This window comes from Vanellus vanellus, assembly GCF_965231255.1.
Source record: "Vanellus vanellus genome assembly, chromosome: 12".
Lineage (NCBI taxonomy): Eukaryota > Metazoa > Chordata > Aves > Charadriiformes > Charadriidae > Vanellus > Vanellus vanellus.
The window spans coordinates 5,426,490-5,440,813 of NC_138917.1; positions in this window are offsets into that span (position 1 = coordinate 5,426,490).

A 14,324-nucleotide genomic window follows, 5' to 3' on the forward strand; every position below is an offset into this window, starting at 1 on the left:
GAGCCATGGGCTCGATGCGGGAATCCCTTGGCTAAATTCTGTTAAACAGAAGGTCATACTAGTTGATCATAATGATCCCTTCTAGCCTTTAAATCTATTACTCTATTAATCTACTCCAGTCGTGAAAGTGTCATTTTTCCACACTAGTTTCAGGTCTTTTGAGCATGCATAGATTTCAGTGGACCAGCTTGGGTAGAGGCTACTCTGAAAACGTGTGCACAGCTCCTTCTGCTGAACATCTGCTTTAACGCCAACCTGGAGCGTTTTCTTCTTAAAACTTTATTCCCAAAGGAAGAAGGCTGCCTCTTCGTACAATATAAATACGTGTTGTCTTTTCTTCTCAGGCACTGTAGCTGAGGTACATAAAACTGTATAGGGTAGATCACAGAAGGAGCCATTTACAATTCTTGTTCATTTTGTACACAAATCCATGTGATTTCATTAGATATGCAGCACAGCCTGTTATACAGTCGTGAATGGAGATCAAGCACTTCTGTTTACCTATGAAATTGCCTATTAAAATTACAATAACCACCATAAAAATGACTTTTTTATGTCTCTCCTCTGAGAGGAAGTTTCAATTTACTGGTTCATGTGAAAGTATCTTGCAAGTAATTGTAAATATTTTAGGTAGATTTAGTCTGATATTACTTGATGTGTCAAATCCATTGAAAAAAAAAAAAGATCTAGTGAAATGTTAAAGAGACACAATCAAGTCGAAATCTCTTCAATTATTTAAAAATGGGGAAGTCATTTAATATTCTGTACTTGTATAGATTTCCTCCTTACAAATAGTTATGTAAATCCATGTTTGAAAGTTGAATGTTCCCTTTTACTTCTGTTTTTAAGAAGAGCCCTAAAAAGTCATGAAAACGGTGGAATAGGTGGTGGAGCAGAATTGTCAGTAGACAGAGGGCCTTGTCTTTGGTTGGTTTAAGCGAACACAGCTGTTCAACATTTGGGACTCTAGTCCAAGGCAGTCACAAATTAATCCAAATTAAAGTGATGGCCAAGCTGCAGGGGAGGGGGTGCTTTCTCTTCCTAGAAGTGTTCCTTTTGTCACTTATTGATAGAACTCAAAATTTTCCAGCAAGCTGTATAAAAAGAGCTCTCGGGTTAAATTTTAAACAATATTACAAGATTTCTGTGCAAATTCTACTTTCTGATCCTCATCACAGATCATTCACGCTGCCTTCCATGAAGTGGAAAGAACCCCATGTGTACAGCAGGTCCAAGGCAGGGTCAAGGCCAGGCAAAGTCAGAGGAGGTGCTCACCTGTGGGTAATCTGCTGAGCTTAATGCCAGAGGAGGTGCAGCTGAAGCCCTCACATTAGTGTAAGTGCTCTCAGGTTGTCGGCTCGTCTGGCGGGTGGGTTTTTCTTTGTAGCTTGGAAGGAAGCAGTAGCCAAAGGTGAGGCAGGTGGAGGCTGGAGTGAGGGGGTGAAGGAGGTTTGGGGTGTGTGGTGGTGTTTTGAGGGACTTGCTGTCTGCTGAAGAACCTTCTGGGGTTTGTTTAGCGGTCTTTGCATCTGCTTTGGATTACCTCTGAAGTTAAAACTGGATGCGGGCCTACGTCCTTTCTGAAACAGGTGCTTACAGACACGTGGTAGTGTCTGGGTTTGTTTTCTTTTGTGGGGACTCGCTTAATCTTTTTGCCCCCAAATGAAGCCTTTTTTTATTCGCTTTTTATGGAAAGTAATTAGTCAAGGTACAAGCTGGGGGCCAATTTTGCTGGAAACTGAAGCGTTCCTGCCTCTTCGTATGAGACTGGAGAAGGTCTGCACCTCTAAGAGCAGAAGGTCTTCTTGTAGCCATGGTGTTGGTTTTTTTGGTACCACCTCAGATGGAAGAAAGCCGCTGCTGTTTGTGGGTGCTCCTGGATGTTTTTCCAATGGGACCTAGTAAGCAAACTCTTTCTTCAATTTTTCTGAAATTCAACAACTTCATAACGCAAACCGGTGTTTTAAGTGCTGTTTGCTCAGCTCCTGGAGGCCGAGAGGGGATGTGACCTCTTTTCCAAGGTGAGTCAGTGTTGTTTGGTGGCGTCTGTAACGGTGTGGGTAGATGTGGACAGTGGTGAGAAAAGGACATATGCTGCCACTAAAAATTACATGGATAAAATTCAGATCCTGTTTCATCCGGCAGCCTCCCAGAGATGTGCGCTCACTGTTCGGCTGTTAAGATTGTTATTAAACTTTATGGACCATAAACCCCATGGAAACAAGGAAAGTGAACAACTATGCTATTACAATAGTGTCAAAACAGGAGACATATTTCATAGCTTCAAAACTGTAAGCCTGCCTACATGCAGCATTTCGGCTCTCGTGGGCTGCCACAAACTACTGTTTATTTAATCTCTAAATTAAATGCAATATTGCTAATACATAAAGCCTAGAGAAATACGTTCGGTTTAGTTTAAAGTTCACCTCCATAAATGTAGTTTTGCAGACTGCCTTCTGAAATGGGAGTTGATTTCTGGACTGTTTGGTTTTTTTTTTTTTTTTATTTAAATATTTGTCAGACATCCATCATCTCTTAATATTTCCTGTCATGGGAATCTACTTAATTCCAAACTAAATCCATCTTGATTTTTCACTAAATGCCCCGACTTGCTCAGTACAACAACAGAGCCCTGATTAGGGGAGACAGACAAACAAGGGGATGAAAACAGCCTTGACACTCTCTCGAGGGGGCGGGTGGAGGGAAAGCCGAGATGCTGAATGTGGCCTGGCTCAACGAGGCGATGTATTTACTTTCAAATGTATTTATTTTGAGACAGGAACTGTCAAGCTCTGTGTGTGAGTGTGTTTTAACGTGCGAGCGGACCTGTCCCTTGTATGTATATATTTGCCTTTCGGTGTCCTCCTGCAAATTGCTTTTGACTGGGCCAAGTTACGGCGGTTTAAATATCATCTTTCGTGTTGGCGCAGAAAATGTCTGACAACAATGCTTTAAAAAAAACTCCGCAAAACTTTTATTGCAATATTCTAAAGACTGGGGAGCATGAATATATGTAGTTTTGTGGTGCTTTTTACCCCCTTGGTGGAGGGGAAACCCGTCCGTTCTGTCTTCTCAGAGATGATGAGCTCTGTCCTTCTTAATGGAGTACTTTAAGGTGGGTGAAGTTAGTGTCTAGTTTTGGCATTCTTGGCCGAAAGAAAAGGCAAAGATGCTTTGACGTTTGGGTTTGGGTTTTTTTTGTGTTGTTTTTCTTTTTTTTTTTTTTTTTTTTTTTTTTTTTTTCTATTAAAGGGTAAATTCCCCCAGATTTTTCTTATTTATTTTTGAAGAGAGACTGAAGTAGCAAAGTGCGGCTGCAGTAGGAAAACGGAGAAAATAAAGGTTGTTTAACTGAAACTCTGTCCTGGGATACTTATGAGACACTATCTGATCGTGTGATTGCATATTGCTGGTTCCACCATGATTTGTGGGTTACTGCTCTGTCGAAGAGTGGGGGGTTTTCGGGGTGTTTTGTGTTAGGTTTTGCTGTTGTTTGGGGGTTGGGGTGTGTTTTTTCACTCGAGCATCTGAAAGAGATTTCAGGATCTGAAAGCAGGTAACCAAGTTTGAAAAATAATGACTAAATTTTATAAGAATGGAAATTTAATATTTCTTCCTTCCCTTCCTATAATGATGATTAATAAAAAGACAGCTTCGGTATGACCTGTCCCTCCTCCTACACACACACACTTTCCTACAGACTGCTAATGACTGCCGCTGTAATTGTTGGGTGCTGTTGATCATAGGAAAGGAATGTATTTCATGCTGCTGTTTATTCTGGGTGTATAAAGCTGATATTTGTATGATTCTCCTATCTGAGTTGATTAATTGCCACCAAATTAGGGACTGTGCTTTGAAGGAATTTAACCTGTTGTTTTCTATTCGTGGCAAACATGTTAATGCCAGTGGGGAAAGTTTGTTGCCTGTTTTTTATCCTGGTTTGTTGATCATCAAATGTGATTCCCTGAGTAGGGTTTAAAATGTTATGAGCCTACAACTGTAAACAATTTTTTATGTGACGGGGAGGTTATTTTTCCTAAGCAGCTTGCTAAGCGTACATTGATAGTGTTGCATGTAAACTGACCTACTGTGCAGTGCTTGGTGACAATGACATTCTTTACTTGAATTTATTGGGAGATTTTATTTAAGGAAAGCTAATGTTATCTAGTGAGTCCTGCTGAGAGAATTTTTTGTAAATGTGTCAGGAGAAACTAATGTAGAAAACACTTGAAAGCAGTTCCTCTATGATAATTGGAGAGGGAAGTAAGCTGAGTGATAGATCTATATATATATGTATATAGGTATAGATACACTTTTTTTTTTTTTTTTTAACTAGGCCAGCAATTCAGTTAAAATATGAAAGCATTCAGGCAAAAAAGGAGTTCCTATGGCAGGCAAACTTGTGTTCTTCCCCAAATGCTTCTATTATAAAATGTCTTGTTCCTTAAGTGGGCATTATGTTACTGTATTTTATAGGTACCTTTCCAAAAGAAATTTAATTACGTTGTCATTTTAGATGGTAAGAATAAGCTGCACAGTACGCAGTTCCCCAAAAATGAATTCATTTTTAATGTGCCATCTGTTGCTGCAATACAATACGAAGATAAATAGTTGAAAAAGAGGAAGAGAATTGACAAGAAAGAGAAATGGGTTTTGATTTGCCCTTTCATCGCACACATAAAACAACATAAGCTCAATCAATGCACAGAAATGAAAGCTAATACATAATAGCAGTTGGTCCTTTTTTTTTTTTTTTCTTCCCCACCTATTGTTTCAAGTCCTAATTAAGAAAGAGGAGATGCGAGTTAGCGTAGCTCCTGCTGCCTACCTAAACGTACGGCGTCGGGCTCTCGGGCGCAGGTACCAGGGGCTGATAAGCCCCGCAGCCGGCTGAAGGGGAGCTGGTGTGTAAGGGCTCGGTGCCCCGGGAAAAGGGAGAACCAACGTGCAAATAAATAAAAGCCCATGCCAGGAAGTCCTAATCAGCGCTTTCTATGAAAGGGATTTTGATGGATAGTTTGAGACGCTTTAGAGTGGGGGATCTCTCTGGTAATGTCATGCTTTTAGGAGCTTGTTAGACAGCTTAAAGCTGTGATTAATATTTAGCAAAATGATATATGGGGAGGCTTGAAAGCTGAGGTTATTTACTATGTATAATTAGCTATGGTTATTATTTGTAAAAGACACTTTGTGGATCCTAGATGTAAGGAACAAAGCTCAGTAAGAGGGTTTTATTAGTTATAAAGTTCAGTTAGTATCAAAAAGATGTTCTGTAAAGCCCATTACTCAAATTTTTGTAAGGAAATATTGAATAAAATCATAAGCGTAAAGCCTTTCTTCTTCAGGGACACATGCTTCTATAAAGATTTTCTGGTGAGACAAGTTTGTCTATTCCTCCTCTTCCCTTCCCTCCTTATGCTGAAAATGAACTACATCTCAGAGACAACAGTGGGGTGGACTCCTGAAGCTTAAAGGAACAAGGGGGTAAGAAATGAGCATTGTTAGCTTAGTGAAATAAATACCACCTGACACTTGAAGGTGACATTGCTTGCTTCAATGGGAGGAGATTAAAGAAAGAAATTCCATCTTCCTATGACAGGAAATACCCCTTTATTATCCAGAGCCAAAGTATATATTAAAAAAAAAAAATAATAAAAATATTTGCTGCTTTTCCCAGGTTGCTGAAGTGCCGTGTTGAAGAAGTGTGAAAAATGGTTTAAATAAAGCACTCGGTATGTGTGCGTGTCCTTCCTCATCACTGCTTGCCTTTTAGGGTCAAGTGATAAAAAAGACCTAGATATGTAGAATCTGCCACATCTGGAGGTTTCTCTTCCTCTGAGGGCTAGACACTTCAGACAGAGACTTCATAAATAACGCAAGGTGGAGATTGTCATTTTGTTTTGGTTTTTATTATAATAAAAAAGACAAAACCCGGCTCTAAGTGTTGTGAGGCAGGCTAGGGGTAAATACAGAGGCAGTTATTTTGCTGTGGATAGTGCGGTAAAACTAGGTAACTGGAAGGTTGTTTTGTGCCCGATTTTAAAAAGGTTTAGAGCAGTTCCTATCCCAGGTAGCTCTTAACATCAAAAGACCCTTTGGGCATCTGCTGCATAAGTAAATTTTAACTTGGCCTCGGAAAACTACATGCAGTTTTCCTTGGAGCGTGCTCAGCTTATTTATCTCTTCCATTTAGTGCATATCAACCGTATTTCAAGAATTCAGCAAATCTGATAAATGAGTGATGTGATAAAAGTCTTGATTCTGACTGGTGCTTCGTCCCACTAATCTTTGTGATTTCTCCTTTGAAAGTTAGTTGTTCTCGGAAGAAAATAAAGGAGAGAGGGTGTCGGTGATGCCTTCTCTGAGCTCTATTACTTCTGCAAATCCTTCTGGGCTGATCATGGTAGTAATTCCAAAGAGCACTTTCTGCCTTCTTTACTGAAATACGCGTGGGAATAATGGAGTTTTGTTGTGTCTGATCTCAGGTTGGCTTTATTATGCAAAACCAGTGAGCAGCTTCTAGTGCTCGGAGAAATCCTAGTGGAACGTATTAACAAAAGCATGTACAATTACTCTTTGCTGACTTTCAAACTGTGCTGGCGTCGTCCTCCGTTATAGTGAACATGCTGTACTTTTGTTTGTTGTTGTTTAATTGTGGGAGAGGGAAGTTTTTCTTCGTACCTCCTCTCGGTCTCATTCATATTCTCCTCCTCTTATCCTTTTCCTTCTTTCTTTCCTCTCTTGTTTTCATCCGGATTTCTAAATCTGATTAGCGATCACTACAGCTTGACAAATAGGCTGTGTTGCCAGCCAAATTTTGCATTTATCTCCGCTTAACACTTTTTAGCAGAGGGGTAATAACAGAAAGCATTTAAATAACTTTCGAAGAATTATATTCTCTTATTTAAAAAAAAAAAATGCAAGATTAAAAAAAACCCAGCTTATAATAAGGATATTTAGCTCTGCATGAAAATCGCTGCTTTTTGAACAGACGTTATCTACAGAAATGTGCTGTGTCGAAACAGATACATCGGATGCATACAGGAGGCAAAAAAAGGCTCATTTGTTTTACTGCCTTTCTTCAGTGATTAACACTGCTGCTGAGAGTTCTAGCTTAATTCTTGTCAATTTCAGAAAAGTTTGGAAGTATTTATCAAGGTTTAGACAGAATTAGAAATCTGAGAAACAGCCTTAAGTGTTTATGTAATTTATGAATTCTTTTTTTCACTGTGTAGAATTGATAGATGGAACAAAATATGTCTGTTTTAGTATCAAACCATTCAGTCCAGCTAAGGTATCAGAACGATTATCTTAAAAAAAGAGAGAGTTAGTGTTTGCATCTCTTTTTTTTTTTTTTTTTTTGTATGTTTTTTTTTTTTCTCCCCTCCCCTTTCTTCTGGCAAGGGGTGGCAGGCAGGTATGGGTGTATTTCAAATTTATGCCCTAAATGGAGAGAGCATGACCATATCCAATGTTCACCTTCAGGGGGTGAGGAAAAGCCTGTATGACAAACCTCCCCTTTCCAAGGCATGAGGACAGAAGAATATCAGGTTTTTTTAAAAAAAAAAAAAAAAAAAAAAATTGAAATCCCCACCTTTTTTTTTATTTATTTTCATAGGAGAGCTTAGTGAAGAGACTTAGGTTTTAAAGATAAGACTGCTGTGTGTATGTGTCGGTGCTTTTGCTCTAAGGAGACTTGGAAGGCAAATCTGATAAAGGAAGAATAAATCTCTGTTCTGATCTTGCTGGGAGCAACTCAGTTGTCAGCAGCGTTTGCAATGCTTAGTGCGTATTCAGTTCTGTAAAGCATCTCTTCAAACTCCAATTTCTACTATCCCTTTAGCAAAATCTAGTACTCTACAAATCTGTTAAATATTTTTACCTTAATCGTTCCTTGTAGCTGCACCTTAGTACCATGAGCTGTGTTCCTAAATTCTCATGTGACGCTTTTATTTTTTTTGACCTTTCTTGTCAATGCCACGCTGAGTCCTCCTACGCTGAGGCTCTCCGTCACTGGAGTAAGAGCTAATGGCTTTAGTAGCTGCACGTTTTCAACCTGCCGAACAAAACCTTTCCCCGATACCTGATGACCCCTCCGAGTGGCGATATAGGTGTTGAGCTCCCACCCTCCCGCGCCACACGTGCTTCACTTCGGCATCGCTGAGTCTTTCCAGGTGGGGACACCCCAGGGTTAGTGGAGGCTTTTGAGAGGACGGTGCAGAAGGCATGTCCCCGTCACCCGAACACTGCCCTGCTGGGCTGTTGGCTCCCACCGTGTGGTTACAGGAGCGCCCTGATGGTGGTGCAGGGTGATCAGCCCCTGGGGTGGTGATTCGGGCCTGGCATGGGGCCTGCCGGGGCGCAGCCCGACCTCCAGTGCAGAGGTGTTGAGCTTCTCTGTAGCCGCTTGTGGGGCAGCGAGAGCCCACTGTAGCAGCTCACAGCTTTGAACAGACAATTCTCCAGCAGCAAACGTAAGCCTGGTACCTGCTTCACAAGAAAACAGTCCACCGTCCTTAAACTATTTTTCTTTGGAACTATGCAAATCTGACTTATTTGCGGTAGTGGGGTTGCGCTTGTACCGGTGGCTTAAGAAGCTGTTGTCTTTGCCCCCAGAGCTCTCTTTTTGCCACTGGAAGGCTTTGCGCCGGGGAATTCAGTGCTGCTGCAGCTTAGCAGCTTGGTGTCACTTAGGAGTGTTCTCCTCACCTTTACGTCTCCGTAACTTGGCTGTGCAGCAGCCGTCTCCCTGGAGCGTGAAGGTTAGGAACTCGATTGCTCCTGACCTGGCAGGTGTCCCGAGGAACTAAACCCTGGATACAGAAGCGAAGGAGAAAAACATAACTAATTTTGTGTCCAATTAACAATTAGGTTCTTGTAAGATAATGCAGTGAAGAGCTTTCCTGACTCCGTGGCTTATTATACATGTTGGTGCGTGGACCTGAAGCCTCTTCTATAATGCTAACAAAATAAGGCTGTTTCTTAATAAAAAGTACAGCAGCGCATGGTGGGACACCCAAGTGTACGTCTTCCACTTTGCTTTGTTATTAGGCTATGGTTGAGCTTGATTAACTGTCTGTGTCCAGGATCTTATATATGTTTCCTTTTTTAGCTCCTGTAAAACACAGTAAAAGCATGTTTTGCTGGTGGAAGGGAATGTTTCTGCTCACTGAGTAATTACAATGGTATTGAGATGAAAATGCTGTAAATATATCATAAAAGATAAGGGGACTAAGCATTGGGGGGACAAATTATCATAGATACAGGAGTGTTATTTTAATTACCCTATCTATTTCAGTATCTTAGATACCAGTTTATGAAGTGATCAGACTCGATAACATTGTTTGAGTTGATGTTCGACTTATAATTTGCTGTGGCCTTTTTAAGTAATGTAACTACGTTTGTGTAAAATCGGTCAACAATGTTCAGGTACTAAAATTAAGAATAAGTACCACCATATTGGCTTTTGTTGCACATCTGATATGTAGATGCGTATCTATGTACAGCTTAGTCATAAAACAAGCGCTGTAAACCTCCATGAAATATGTTCATTTTTTTCTAAGCCCCTGCGTGATTATTCTCTTTGTCACCTTTTTTTTTTATTTCCTCTTACTCCGGTTTACAAAACCGTGTGGGCGTTCTTATGTCTTCAAATCACAATGCACACGTACAAAGTATACATCAGTCATCAAAGCAGTGGTGCAGCTCCAAGAGGAGGATCTGGATGTGAGATGGCTCAGTCAGACCAAGCAGAGGACCTGGGACGCGGTGGCCCTGCTAGTTAGGAACAGGGATGCAAATTCTGCAGGGCCACTATAGGGAGATGCGTGCTTTACGCCCACCAGCCAAATCCAGGTGTACCTTGTGCCCGTTCTGCTACTGGAAAAGAAATAGAAATCCGTGACAGCACCCGAAGGTCCCCTGCCCTTTGGCCACTGCAGTCCTTGGTGCAAATGACGCTGTTCCTCGCTTGCGGGACTGTGTTCTCCCACTTTGACCTTCGCCAGCGTAAAACTTTGGCTCTTGTAAAACGTTTTGAATTTGAGCCTGGAACAAACTCTCTGTGGTTGTGTTTTTTGGTTGTTTTTTTTTTTTTCTCTCCCCTCTCTTTCCCGAACTTGTTTTTATTTGTTTTAAAAATGCTTAAAAGTGCAGTTTCTGACTGGTACTTTGGCGTGCGCTCAGCTGCGCTGCCATGACTCCAGGAGGGACCACTGCAACATGAGTGTTTTCTTTTCTCGAAGAGCTGAAAAATTTAAGAGCAGGAGGGGAAGGAGGAGGAGAAGGGGAGGATGCACATAAACGTTCGAGACATGAACTATGGCAGCTGCAGGGCCGTGATGACTTTTGCATCCAATTTCCAAGCAGACTTCTGTGCTCCGGCCCTTTGTGAGCCTCCTTCCTTCAAATGCGGTGCTCCTCACAGTATGAGAGACCCTTTTTGCCCCGAGTACCTTTCGCCACCTTTCACGTTGAGCCTGCACCGCGCGTGTGGGGAATACATGGTGGCGTGTGTTTTGGTTTTGTTTTTTTTTTTTTTTCCTTGGTTTTGCGAGGCTTAAGCTTCAGTCACGTCCTAGTTTTAGGAGAACTGTGCTTAAAGTTGAGTCAGTCAGACTTGGATGACATAACATAATCACCGTAAGTATGCGCACTCCAGTTTGTTTTACACTAAAGCCCCAGTCAGGAATGGGAAAGAGAATGCTAATCGCTCTGGCCTCTGGTTATATAGTATATATGCCTACAAATGCGTTTTGTCCTTTCTATAGAGATATTTACATAAGATATTCTTTATATTTGTGTTTCATTAAAGCCAGAAGTTTAGTAGCAGCGTCTCTGGACCTCTGTTTCTGCCTGACGTTTCTTTCTGCCTTCAAAATCTTCTTGCTTTGAAGTAAATAACTGATTTTGCTACAGATGTCTTAGTGCTATAGAGAGCTGTTAAAGTAATTGTACCTACTTCCAAAATGTATGAAAAATGAGAATTCCTGAGAAAAGGTTTTGACATCTTCTGAAAAGATAATACCGGTGTAGGCTAACAGGGAGAAAGCTGTACACTTTACTCTCAGTTTGATCACTTATTTTATACTTGTGCATTACTGTTTCTTTAATGTTCACATATAAAATTCAGTTAAATGTTGTTCCTAAGAGCTGCAGGCAAACTCCTCTGAAAATACCAAGATAATGAACTTGAACCTGAGCTTTCTCCATCAAAGAAATCATTATAGACAATGTGTTTTAGCTTTTGGCTTTATTCGGTTTAAATTCACATTTTTCTCTTCCATGGGAAGAAGAAAGTGCATCTTTAAGAGGAGGTGTTTGTTAAATCAATATATACCTGTTGGTATTGCAGGAATTGCCTTTCTGCTTTCAAATTGCTGTACAAAATACCTGAGTAGGCATAATGTCAAGAATGGAAATAATCAAAGTGTATTTAAGACTCGCTTAAAAAAAAATCCATTTAAAAAGTAGGAATGTGTTTTTCAGGCACTTTAAGACCATAAATTGAAACACAAGTATTCAAATTATTTTTCAAAGAGATTCAAAACTGTAGCGTATTTGCATAGCCACTAAGTGAACTTTTTTGTCCTCAGCATTTAAGTTTTCTAGCAGTTCTGCATTTTAGGAGACTCCAGTGCCCCATAAAAAGCAAATACTTAAATTTTCAGTTTCTCGGTACTGAATATTTTCCCTTCTGCTGGCTTTGTTTTTATAACCATAATTTATTTTAAAAAGAAAAAGGGAGAGAAAGTGAGAAACTGAAGAAATGAATGGAAGATTTTGGGAAAGGTCATTAAACAAGCTCTCTAAAATCTGATAGATACTGTCAAATGTTAAAATAAATATACTGCCGTGGTAGCGGGGAGGTGAGCTGGGGCCCAAGCAGCGTGGCCGCACAGAGCCTACACTTTGCTGGCTAAACTGAACTACAGCGCTGATTTCATTAGCAAGAGGATGCAGAAGGTAAACGTTTGCAGTAAGAATAACAAAACTGCTTCAGTCTGTACCAGTCAACAGCTACAGGGGGCTCTCAGAGGCCATTTGCAAGTGCTGAGGTTCCAAGTTTGGTCTTGCCAGGGCGGAACTTTCCTACAGAAGTTCTTTTTTTTTATTATTATTTGTTTTATTTTTATTTTTCCTCCAGAATCGTGAAGTGTCCAGCAATCGCTGATCTTCTTGAAAGAAAAATATTGAAGCTGGGGTCTAAGTGTGATTCATCCTGAGTAAAAGATCAAGAGTAGCCTTGGAAAAATAAGCTTTTAAAACTGGAGTTTTATATATTTAGACTTGGCTGGGTTTGGTGGTTGGGGTTTTTTTTTTTAGTTTAGAATAACTGCAATGAACCCATCGAGAGGCACTAAGCGTGCTGCCAAGTATTAAAAATGATGGAACAAAAATGCGGTACAACTAACTCATCTCTTGCATCCTGGGGTGCCGAATACTGCATTCGCCCCCTGCAGAACACGCCGGGGAAACCTTCTGCTGCTGTCTCTCCGTCGGAGTCTGGTCTTAAGCTGTGCGGAGCTCAGCAGACAAAAGTGACATTTGTGGCCATTCTAGCAAAAACGGATCACAAAAGGCAGGCGAACACCCTTGGTTTTCAAAACTAAGCTAGTTTCTAGTCTCTCACATGGTCTATTAATGCTCCAAGCAATTAATGTCACCTCTATTTTGTTTGTATTGATCCTCAGCTTGCTCGTTCTCTCCTGCCTTGTTCTGTGCCAAGTCGTGGGCTAGCCTTTCTTCGTCTTGACTCGGTCAAAAAGGAGACAGAGTGTTTACAATAGCACAGTAATTTGGACGATGGAGAGTTATTTGTAATGATAAACCACTGTCCGGTAGTATGCCCCTCTTATCCCCGCCACTGCGCCTTGGGGCCATAAACCTCTTGGTAGATAACTGTCTGAATTCGTATTAGAAAGAAATCTGGTCGTTACGGACCTCGACTCGCTCCTTAAGGCCTGGGGTTTGTCACTCAGCGTGACCGAGGCAGTGTGTGTGCCAAAGTCCACTCGGTTTATGAGACACGGGGAAACTAGAAGCGTTGTCCCGTCAAAGCTTACAACCATACCCAAAGGAAAAGGTCTGACTTTGGCCTGTAGTTCATAATGGGAGGTTGTTTCTGGTGAGATGAGAAAATAGATCGCCATTCACAGACACCAAAGTTATTGCTCCTTTCTGCCCCCTGCAGCTGGGGTAGGCACCGACACTGGGCTGCAGCTTTTTCCAGTAAGTGGAGTTGTTAAGATTTTTACACTCTGATATTCAAAAGTCTTTTCCTGACATCTCGAACGCTGGTAGTTTGACCCAGAAACCAAAAAACCCCCACCATAACTCCTCCTGAAAAAGCAGGTTTTAACACAACTGAAAGCGTTTGGGGTTTTGTTTTGTTTCTTTTTTTTTTTTTTTTTTTTTTTTTTTTTTTTAGAGCAATCAAGTTTACAAACCTCCATACACACAATTGACCAAAGGATTTATATGCTTCAGCAAAGCCAAAGACCGTATTTTTTAATTTCTATATAATCATAAAATTGTACGAAAAATCTTTGCAGTTTTCAGTTTTGGGATCTATCTTCTACTTTTAGAAGTGATAACAGCTCTATACTGTTGGTGCTCCAACAAACAACAGACTCATTTTTGTATGGATCCACGTGCAAAAATCAAGTTCAAAACTGAACGATTTTTAACAATTCCCGTAGTACAGTATTCCTATCCCCTACTGTACATGTGGCTGCAGCCTTCAAAAAAACCAAAATGGTAAAATAGCATAGAAAGGTAGCAGCCGTCTTGCCTAGAGTTATCTGGCAGCACAGGATGGTCTTTTACCACTTGTGTCACCTGCCTTGGTGGAAAGCTGTCATCTCTACTGTCTAAATTAATTAGTTTTGCTGTTCTCATCTCCATTGTTTTAGCAATGCTGCTTTCATAGCTCTACTGTGTTTTAGAGTTCCGCTCCTACAATCTGTAGCCTCAGGTGTGACATAAAAATTCGCGACTGTAATGAGTTTGGGGTTTTGCCCTCGCTTCCGAGAGTGATGTGGTTTTGAAAGGATGAAGAGTGAACAGCAAAGGCAGCAATCCCGGAGACGATGAGTTGTGTTGATAAGGCAATAGAGCCCCATTGCGTTTCCAGAAGAATTTGGAATATCACCTAGTAAATGTGTGCAATAAGACTTTCAAAATCTCTTGTAAAATCTTCAGAGAGGGATGATGGAGGGAAACATCTCGTGGGGTTTGTTGTTGTTTTATGATTTCTTATGTTTGGTAGTTAATTTTTTGTTTTCTTTACATAATCCAGGGAGGTGGTTAAGTCGCCATCCCTG